Raw genomic sequence first — 11,232 nt, 5'->3', positions numbered from 1 at the left:
TGTTTTTTTTTTTAATTAACAAAAACAAACAGAAAACCCTGTAAATGGAGAGTATGTTTTTTCTCTGAGGAGGCAAAGCATGTCAGTTTGTTTAGCCCCCTACAAGAATCCAGCAGAAAGTAAATCATATCAGAACTGCTGCACTTAAAGAGCACAGGGCTTTTGTATACTGTGTTCTTCAAACATTCATAGTCTTTGTGACATCTTTCAGATACATCCAGTTTGGATATAGGATGGTGTGTGCATTTGATGACTTAAACATCGTGTGACTATTAATCATAGCTACAGCACTGGCATTTTATGGAGTTCCCAATGGCACAGCTGCCTCAGCAGGTACCTACAGACATCATTACACCAGGGTGTTGCAGTAACAGTACTAAGAAGACGCAAAGCCTGCAGCACAGTCATCCTGCTGGCTTTTACATTCTAAAAATAGGCAGAGCCCACTGGAGAAGTGATGAGGTAGGGCCAAGCGTAAGTGTCTGGCAAGTTCAAGATTATTACAAGCTTTACACGAGTATAAAGATTTACGTTAGACAAGCTCTAAATAATTAATTTGAGCCATCAGAAAATTTAAGAATCTTGTCAGGGCTGTCATCTCACCTTCATCTACATCCAGAGAAACTGCAGGAGAGAAAAGTCACCTTCAGCAGGGAAACTGACCAAGCTGCTTTAGACACCATTGTAAGCATGAAAGGAATGATTATCTGTATGTGCCTGATTTCCACCACTGATTCAAGGCAGCCTGGACATTAGTTCACCAATATGTTTGATATTTAGATGATTATTGATCCAAATCCTACTCCAAACAAAACAATTGTATTTCACTGCAACTTAAGGGAGTGAAAGAGTTAATACCAAGTGCTACTGAGTGTTGTTCATGCTCACACTAACATGACTAGAACGAATACTGTAGGACTGAGTCTGAACATACCATTCCACTCCAGTCAGCAATGGGGACTGCAGATTTTGAAGTCATGCTGAAACGCAGTAACTCCATCCTTTGGAGAAGCATTGCAACCATGCAGTTTTGTTACATTAATTTCAGCTTTCCTTGCCCTCTACATCTCTGCTTCTATAGGCCTTGCCTGTACAAGAATCCTCAATTAATCCACCATTAACTGCCTCCTGCTGCTGGCACATGTAGATTAAAGCCGTGCCGATCATTACAGGAATGGCAGCAGAAGCACAACCAGCACTTTTCCAACGGGAAACCTTCACATACAGCTCCGTATTATTGTCAAATACAGAAACCACCTCAACAACCTTCCTGATTCTTTAACTAAGTACCTACTTCAACCATTCCTTTTTGGGGTGAGAGGGCAGAGCACAGCCCCATAGAAAAGGACCATATGAGCCAACAGTGTGTCCCCACAGCACAGAAAACCAACTGTATCCTGGGCTGCATCCACACACCATGACCATCAGGGTGAGGTGTAGGAATGACCCGACCCCCCTCAGCCCCCTGCCCACATCTCTCCCCTCAGCGCTGGGGGCGGCGCTCAGATGACGTCACCTCCCCCGAGCTCCCGCCCGGCGCATGCGCGGTTCGCTCTCTCAGGGTGATGTAATACCTCCCCGCCCCCACCTTCGCAGCCCCAACATCCGGGTACTACGAGCGCGCTCCCGCCTCCCCCTCCCCTCCCCGCCGCTCTTTCGGCGCATGCGCAGAAGCGACGAGGAGGAGGCGGTGGCGGTGGCTGTGCAGTGCGTGCGCGAGCGCGGCGGGGAGACGCTCGTTGGCGCTGCGCGGGTGGGCGCGGAGCTCGGGAGGGGAGCGGGGACAAGGAGGGGGGGGGTCGGCGGCGGCCGAGCGGAGCGGAGCGGGAGGCGAGATGAGCGCTGGGCTCCCCGTGGGCAGCGAGCCGCCCTCGGCAGCCGCCGCCTGTGAATGAACTGAGGCGAGGCCGCCCCCCCCTTCCTCATCCTCCTCCTCCTCCCCTGCTCTCCCCCCCTTCCCCTCCCGACACACCGCCGGGAGCGCGGCCGTGCCTCGCCGCCGCAGCCGGTGCCGTCCCCGCCGCGGCCCGGAGGGGGTAAGTGGTGCGGGGCCGGGCTGAGGGGGGCGGTGAGGCGCCATCCCGGGTGGGGGGGCGACCTGAGGGGCCCTGAGTGCGGCTGGGCGCTGGGCTTGGGGCGCAGGCGGCGGCCTGGCGCAGGTAGCAGCGCGCTGCCCTCTCCTCTCCTCCCCCCTCCCTGGGCCGCTTCAGAGTTCATTTAATAATGGCTATAAACAGCCTCCTCCTCTCCCATCGCCACCCAAATGCTTGAGGCACGGCGCTGGGAGGGGAATAGAGAGAGGGGGGAAAAAAAAAGCACGCATCTATTTATAAAGCACCCCACCCTACAGCGAGGGTCGGAGCATCGGGCGCTCCCCGAGCGCTGCCGTGATGCGGCGGGTGGGTTCCCCTCGGCGGCGCCTTTAGGGCGTTTTAAACTTTGAAGGAGGTTTATTTCACCGCCTTTGGAAGCGACGTCGTGTGAGCAAAGGTTGCGGTGTGGCTGCGGAGATGGAGCCTTCGCAGCTGAAAGTTGTGCGGTGCTACGAAGCTCCGCTCCAGAGCTACATCCAGCCTCCGGCCTTGCCTTGGACTGAGGAAGGCACAGGGCTGGGTCGTCGTTTCAGAACCTATTTCGTAGGCATCTCGTAGATATCTGCGTGTTTGTTTTGCGCACGTTGAAATGTTTCAGTGCCGTGCCACGGGTATGGCAAAATCCTGCTGTTGCAAAACCACCTAGTGCTCGTGAGGAACTTAGTTTTGCGCCGTACCTTTTGTCAGATGAGGAAATGGTGGTTGTGTGGTCACCATAAGGCTGCGTGTGTCACGCTGAAGAATTATTTTCCTCCTTTGAAGCAGATGGCAGTCTTAAATGAAATCCTGTGAGCAACAGGCTTTAGCTCTGTCCTCTTTGGTGGTAGGCGATTTTCCATAGATCATGATGGATAATGACAGAGTAAGTAGAATCATCTTGTGAAGCAGAGAAGTTCTAACCCTTGTGATTCTAGGAACTTACTTTGCAGATAGGATCAGTGTGACCTTTTGCTTATTCTCTACACGTACTGCTTCAGTGCCCAGGTGGCTGCTGAAGGATTCATGAAGCCCCCCATGAAATTAAAGGTAACTGCTGTGCTCACGACCCTGTGTGAATTGCCAAATTAACAGGCATTAATTGTGCAAGTTCTACCCACGTTTCTTCTCCGACAGCTTTTCTTTTGATACTATTCCTAGGTTTTCTATGAATAAGATCAGAGACAGGGAAGGGGTGGAGGAAAACATGGGTCAAGGAAGTTGTACTCCTTCCCTGTGTGATCAAAGGAGAGATAGTGAAGAAGAATAGCTGTGCTAGGTGTACCAGCCATCTCTCACCAGGGCAGGGAGAGCTGCTCTCAGACCTTTTCCCTCCAGGCCTGTCTTCCTGGGCGTGCGTTTTGTACATGGGGCTGCTCTAAAAGTAAAAGTCTTGCTGATGCATTATGCCAATTACTAATTTCCTCACAGTCACATTTATCTGATGAAACCCTCTGCTAACTGTAGTTTGTACTGGAGACATCTGGTCTGTGCTCTCGCTGTCTTCAGATGGAAGGGTGTTTTGCTAGAGGGTAGGCACAGCTTAGCTCTGGCCAATACGTTTAGTCCTTTAGTTGTCTTCTGGTAAACGTTTCTCATTGAGGTGCAGTAGAAAACTCTACCTGTTTTCCAAGTGCTTCCTTAGCTGTCTGGAATTAAGCTTGAGAGACTTTGGAAACAAGGAGGAGAGATGGAAGTGCCAAAGGAATGGCAAAGCTTGCAGGTCTAAACAAGCCGAGCTCACTTGGTGCAATTTGAATTAAAGCAGAAGACAAAAAAAGCCTTTTCTATAAAACCAAGCTGGTTGCTTCTTATCTGGAGCGCGTTTTATATGGTGAAGTTGAGTCACTCGTGCTGAGAGAGCGTTTGAAGAACTGTCGTTAAAAAGCTTAGGTACTTTGGCACAGTGTGATTTGCAAACTTATGTAACTGGTATGGTTTTGAATGCAGCTGTCAATATGAGATCTGATTGCACTTGTCCCTTTAGAGTGGAACTAGGAATTTAAAGGAACTACTTTCACTTAATGACCTAAATGTAGGTAATTTAAGAATAGCACATTTCATACTAAAATATCGACTTTGATATTGGTTTTGTCATTACATGCTCTGATGCTCATGTAGAAACATTAGCCAGTGCTAATGTCAAAGTGCATTTACATAATTACAAGTTATTTACAAACAAGCAAATTTTGGAATGGGAAGTTCTGCAAAATAACTAGATTTGTTTTGTCTCTGCAGACCTGCAACTCATTTTAATAAGGCTTGAATAATATTGTTTGAAGTCAAGACAACAGCAGCTTAGCAGAGCTACACCTGAGCTATGCAACGTGCCTTGCTGCTATTGCATACTGTGCTATTGCGACTGTTGCTCCTCCTTTCTCTTAAACCATGTCTCACTCCTTTCCTCGATCTATATCTATATATATATAATCTGTGGCTCTTCTTAGATGATTAAACATCGGTCAGATTTCTTCTTTTGGAAATTAAGCTATTTCTGAATGTAGGTTTGTTGCTGGATTCTTAATTGGTGTCGCTTGTGTTTGTCATATGATCCATATTTCAGTTAAAAGTAGTAGGATAAGGAGTGAACTTAGCTAAAATTTGAGCTGTTTAGAAAGAATTCATGTATTTGAGCCATGATGTGGTGGTATGAATATCAAATAGGTGGTATGGATCTGTGAGGGCAGCATTACCTCCTTGGGGCTTCTTGTTGCTTCCTTTCCCATCTGTGAAGGAACTTCATATTTATTAAGACTTAATACTGTTAGAGCGAATCATTTAAATCTTTGAGGCTAGGAAGAAAATTGTGATAGGAGAACAAGTGAGATACCGTGATAATTGAGGGGGTGTGCTGCTTTTTGTTCCTGGATAGAGGTGGTGTCCTGCTGAGGGCTGTAGGTGTGAAACCAGTGCTGGAAGGTTGGCCTGGCTGTACGTCTATCTGCCAAGCTGTGCTTTTATTAAGCCACGCTAAGTTCAAGGTATCTGTCAAGTCTGTTTTTGTGTTTCTGTGTGTGTTTAAGCTCAACAGGCCTTTGTTTAACCGGGTGTTCATTTAATATTTTTTTTGTTGTTGTTTTCACATACCAGTAAAATTAACTAATGGTTATTTCAGCTTGCTACCAGAGTCTGCAGAACAAAGTGTGTTTATAAATATATCAAACATTTGCTCTGTTTTGTTGCTTTTTTTTTTAACAGCTCTTCTAAAAAGGTGTTCAGATGTGACCAAACCAACAGAATAAACACTTCCTCCATCTATAAATCATACCATTGAAGTAGGCTTCTGCTGTTTGGAGTGTAAACTTTAGAACAGTATATTAGCAAAGGAGCATGTTAGGACTAATATGAAGGTAAAACAAAGCTGGCTGATCAGGTTTCAGTATTGAAATTTGGAGAAATGCTAAAAGTTTGCACATAAAGGAGAAAGTCCATTACTTTGTTGACTGCTAACACCTCAGTTCTTGGTTCAGGTGAGAATATTTTAATGGATTAAAAAAAATAGGTCCTAAATCTTCCAGGAAAATCACTTGTAAACCTGAGAAACTCAAGTATAATGTGACTGTGTTCTGATAGCTGCAGTTTAAATAAAGCAAAGCACTTCAATGTGCTTACACTGATACGCAATGTGCAGCTGAATTATGTGGGGCTGCTTGGATGTGTGATGTAACTCATACTTACGTGCCTTACTGGGTTGTGACCCAGGGGATGAAATGTGCTTTCATCTTTGGGTCTCAACTGTGACTTGAAAGATTTTCTGTAGCTACGCTTAACATTGACACTGTCTGTACTCCTGGTATGGAGTTTGCATGGCAGTCTGAGTTCTCCATGGCCACGTATTGTGGCTGTTTGTGCATAACACTCAGCTGGCTTTAGATTAAGGGAATACCCTAAAAATCAGCAGCCACAGAAGCTGTGTAATCTGTGCCTAAGCTGTTCGTGTTTGGAGATGATTAGAAGGAGTTCACCACTTGTCTGCTAAGTTATATAAAACCAACCAAGTGATTCAGAATGCAGAGAAACGTAGGGAGGTAAAATAGTTAAGTTTTACATTGTAGGACACTGTGTTAAGAGATAATCAGTTTCTTTCCTAATAAATACAGTAAGATTTGGATAGACCCTTCCTATAGATCCACTACAGCCTCTGTCTGTACAGAGCTGTTCTGAGGCTGTCAGTCCAGGCCTGCTAAGCTTAGGAAATACTGATCTTCACACTGCTTAAACTTCTGAAGAGCACATGAATTCCTCAGCACCCCGGTTCAGTGGCAGGGTATTTCAGACTGCAGCGAGCTCAGGTTTGGGTTCAGGAGAGCCTCGTCCATCACAGGTAACCCTTTAGTTCTGGCTGCACTGACAGCGCCAGAGCTGAGCTTGGTGGGTGCTGGGCTCTCAGAGGAAAGCCTGCTGTCCTGGAAGTTCTTGTCTGCATGGAAAGGCTACAATTGACTTTTGTTTTTCCTTGGATTTCATTTTCTTTTTTGAAATAAACTTTGGGGGAAAATGCCTTTATTCTAGCACTCATTTACTGTCCTTTTAATGAGAGAGGAATGCTGAGGATGTGAGGGCAAAATGGCTTTGTCAAATAAAAGCTCTCTGCGTGTGCAGATACCAAACTGCAGCTTTTCCTAAGCTTTGAGGATTTGACTTCCAGATCTTAATGTGCTTCTGGCATCGTTTTGATGTAATTTCCTTGCAAGCAAAGCCAGGTTACAGCTGTGCACTTCAGAACATTTCCTATTTTATTCCCATTTTACTCCCATGTGTAGTCAGCAGGTTTGAAGTCTCGTGTGCTGCTTTTCATGTCTCCTCACCACAATAGTGGCAGTGTTGCTGTGTTGCAACCACAAATACTTTCTCACTAAATTTAAGAGTCTGAAGAATGGCACCTTACACTGAATTGTTTCGTAATATCGAGCACTTGGCTCTGCAGGAAAACTTATGGCCCTGATGGAAACGTCTTCTGATCACGAGATGAGTATCATCGTGTACAACTTGAGGTACAAGGGCTGGAAATTCAGGAGGAAATGTTGTAATGATTCAGTGCATTTAATCATTTTCTTTGTGCTGTGTACAACAATGATAACACGATGTTCTTTGTGGTGAAGGTATCGGTTAAACATGGCAACGGCATCCATGACAGAGAAATGGTGGGATTCTGCAGGGCTTGCCCTTCCATTTACATAACCACAACTGGCAGCACTGCACGACGTGAACTATAAACGAAAACAAAGTGCTGGTTTCCTGAGTAGGAAACCATTTCATCGTGTGTGTGTGTAGGTTTGTTTTGCTGCATTTTAGGAGTGCTTCAATGGATGTGTTTGGTGTTGTGGTGTCCTTTAAATGACTGTCAGCCTCCGATGAGCTGTTCAGCTACCCAAGAATTTCACTTTCCTCTTTTGGGTAATGGTGGCATGGGCTGAACTCAAACCCTCTGCTTGTTCTGAATGGGGTTAGCTGAAGTTGATGAAAACAAATGCTTTTTTGTTGCGTTTTGTTTTCTTTCTGACTCAGAAATAGCAGTGAAATAGTGGTGGTTCTTCCACTAAAGAAAACATTCCTCTATAAATCTTCAATATATCTTTCTGTAAATAGCGAGTACTGTTTAGTTGGTAATACTAGCAGGGAACAAAGATGCTGAGACTTCAAGCTGTGAATGAGAGATCGAAAGAATGAAGTTTATAGAACAGTTTCATTCAGCTGTTACTTGAAGCGCTTGATACGTTCAGATCTGTTCAATTCTTGGACTTGCGGTGGGTTATTTGTACCCAAGTAAGAACTGAATGTTAGGCCCGCAGTGTATAGGAATGGGGTAATATTCCTCATGGTGGTGGTAGGTGACAGTGGTGATGCTCTGTTGTTGTTATAAATACTGGAGGAATTACAGTTTGATTTGTATGACAGCCTATTTTTCTGCATGCTGCCTTTTTCTCTTCCCTCCCCCAGCTCCCCTGTATGTGGTTTTATTCTTGTGAAGCTGCAGTGCTGTGCATGGTTCTATTGCTGTAACCACGTAACACTGTGTGCTCTTCCTATGAAATCTCTGATTTGGTTGGAATTATTTTCACTTTTTTGCTCTGCTCTTTATAAACGATGGGTCTTGCTGCATTTCTTTGATTGCTGTATAAAGTGAAATAGGGCTTTTCTTTCTCCTGACTCCTGTCTCACATAGAATGTCGCTTCCTTGGATCTCACAGTTCCTTTCTACAGTGCTTTCCTCAGTGGGGCTTTGAATTTTGGCTGTGGGCTGCAGGAGTTTGTGTGCTGTTAACAAAGCGGTTGTTTAATCTCTGTGCCTTAAATGGGTGCCTTTTGTTTATCTTCCAACGCTTTTCTTTAAAAAGAACTCATTGAAAAATGAGAAATAACCATAAAGGTGCTGCAGCTAAACGCCATACAGGGGGTGTTTTCTGCTTATTAATGTCTTTAAACCTTGGGGTTTTTATCCTTCTCCAGCAGTTCAGGCAGCAGCCTGTGAATTTATGCAGAACTGCTTCATTGATTTTTTTTTTTCCAGAGTTCTTGCAAATGCCATTTGGGTTGTCTACGCAATTTCTCACAGCGATTGGTCTGCTTGTTCTTTGATAATGCCACCTCGTGCTTTTCATGTTCTCCTATCTCCGTTTTGTAGCACAAACATTTAGAAGGAAGTAAGAATTCTCTCTGGGCCAAGAATTATTCCCTTAATTGTGTTCTGAGAGTGGTAGTTGTGCTTGGATCGTGATGTGCGCCTGGATTTGTGGCTGCAAGTTGTATCTCCTCTCAAAATCAATTCAGTGATTATTCTATTCCCAGCAGTGGTCCAGGTGATACTGAGAAGGAGTTATTTTCTTCAGCAAGTGACTAGAGTGAAAAATAATTCCATAACAAAATCTTGAAGCTATGTCAGTCTTTCATAATGAACGCAGGAGTGATTTGTAAGGTAAACTGCTTCGGGGTTGTTTTTTTTTTTTTTCCATATTCAGGACTTTCTTTGTAGAAAACCAGGTTACATACAACTTCTGAGGGAGTTTGGGTACATGGGTATTGTAACAGCTCCTACTTGAACCCTGGGACAGGCTCCATTGTCTGGAGAAATGGTAGATAACGACAGAAGATGGCTGGATTTCCTCGCCTGTGATGTTCTTTTTCTAAGAACTTTGGAGTTTGGCTTTTTCTTTCCTTTTCATCACATTAACCTTTCCAGCTGCCTGCCTTCTGCTTTCCCACCATATGCCATAGCGTAGCAACAACATCTGTCCTGACACAAAATAATCATTAATGTTCTTAACTCAATGGGAAGTTTCTACTCACATCTTCCTATCTGCAGTTATCTTACCGAAATTTAACACAGTCTACAGTTTAATCTCTGAGGAGAAAGTATTCTGATGGGGAAATAGCGTTATTCCTTGTTGGCTGAAATAGCCCTATTTCTGTGTTTTATTTCTTGTCCTGCTTCTTTTTCAGAGACAATTCACATCTCTGAATCGACCATCTATTCCCGCATTTGAAAGTACACATTCAGAAGCATCAGCTCAGATTTTCAGTGCTTTATTGATGTTTGTGAGCCGTGAATGCCAGAAACTCATCGTACAGCCTTCAGTAGTTCTGAAATAGTTTCATTGGCATAAAGCTTTTTCATGACTTCATTCAGCCCATGACTGTGGTGTAATTATGTCTCCTCATCCACGTGTTCTGTTTTATTTTAGTCATTCTTCTGATCCTCTGGCATGTTATTTGGTAATGTTAATTGATTTGGTGCATCCAGTACATACTCGTTTTTCATTCAGCAGGAGCTAACTTGGGAAATGGTTCCATATTTGCACACTGACGTGCTGACTGCATCCTGCCCGCTTAAGGCAGGGGAGAAGTGCCACAAATCAGGTTGGAGCTGAAAGGATCAAATGCCCCTTTTCTATTCAATAGCAGTGTGTATGATTTGGTGACTTCTTCTGTGTCCTTTCTGTGTAGCTTAAGTAAAGATTGTAATCTTTCTTTGTGTGCTCATTCCAGAATACGGGGCATAATGTCACTTGGAGAATTGTTCCAGGAAATTGAAGTGTGGGGACACTTCTTGGCTTAGTTAGAACAAATAGCTCCAGCTTCAGTGTGGTTCGTATAAGCAGCTTATCCAAGTGGAAGAAATACAATTCAAACATTGTTTTAAAAGGATTGTTAAATTATATATCGTTAAAGTACAAATTTCAGATGGTGGGTAATTGGTGTTTCTTGGATAAGACGCTCCAGTCAGTGTTCTTTGGAAAAATAGTGTTTTTACAGGGATATACAGAGTTATATCAACTATCCTTTTTGAACAGTGTAAGACATCTTCATTTGAACCCTCAAGAAAATAAGCATAGGTAAAATTTACTTTCTCATGTATCAGGAGGCAATATAGTTGTGCTGACTGAATAGTGTAATTTGAGAGACAAATGAAGGGGCAAAGGGATTTCATGCATTCCAGCGGTGTATCTGTGGTTGTCCATGGATGTCCATGGTCTGGTATACTAATTACCCTCCTTTTCTTTGCCACTCTGTTCTCCAATTGCATCTGTTTTCAAAGGTTTTAGCTACTGACTCTTTAGCATGCTCCATTCATTGTTTCAGCTTTGTTTCTAATGCTGCAGTCCTTTGAATTTTGATACTCTTGTGTTTTCTCCAAGGTTTTGTTACTTGTGTTCGTTTTCTTTTCTAGGCCTGTACAGTACTCCCACTTTTCTGTCTGCAAGCTACAGCTTGAATTTTTCAAGCACTTGCTATAGAGGCTGTCCTTCAGTTTGACCTCTACAAAGTCAGCATTTCAGAGGTCGTGCTTTGCTTGCTGTCATAAATGCACATGGATAAGTGCATGCATATTCATATTTATGCAAAGAATCCATTCTCAGTTAAGATATATGTACGTATTCAGAAGTTAATCTAATCATTGTTTGGGTGCTAAAATCTAGGAACTTTGATTGCAGAAAGCTCTTTCTTTTAGGGGGGAACTGATGGAAGTCATAGACAACGAGGTGGTGAACCTAAAGTTGATTTAGGTTAAAAATGGAGTTTGGTTGACTACTCTTCGAAAGGGCTGACAATAGCAGGACAAGGGGAAATGGTTATAAGTTGAAAGAGGGAAGATTTAGGTTGGATGTTAGGGGGAAATTCTTTACTAGGAGAGTGGTTAGGCCCTGGAACAGGCTGCCCAGGG

General features: G+C 43.9%; 1 protein-coding gene across 5 annotated transcripts in view; it reads left to right on the top strand.

Annotated features, from left to right (window-relative positions):
- The first annotated feature begins 1,653 nt into the window (after nucleotides 1–1,653).
- PPM1A (protein phosphatase, Mg2+/Mn2+ dependent 1A) overlaps nucleotides 1,654–11,232 on the top strand; it is a 32,897-nt gene continuing 23,318 nt past the window's right edge. For all 5 annotated transcript variants that reach the window (XM_015865753.3, XM_015865754.3, XM_015865751.3 and 2 more), the window contains exon 1: nucleotides 1,654–2,036. The gene's annotated coding sequence lies outside the window, so the exon portion shown is untranslated. The remainder of the gene's footprint in view (nucleotides 2,037–11,232) is intronic.

Source organism: Coturnix japonica, chromosome 5, assembly GCF_054131305.1.
Source record: "Coturnix japonica strain WE chromosome 5, WE-NBRP24, whole genome shotgun sequence".
NCBI lineage: Eukaryota > Metazoa > Chordata > Aves > Galliformes > Phasianidae > Coturnix > Coturnix japonica.
Note: the sequence above shows the minus strand (reverse complement) of the source record. Positions and strands in the feature narration are given on the sequence as shown.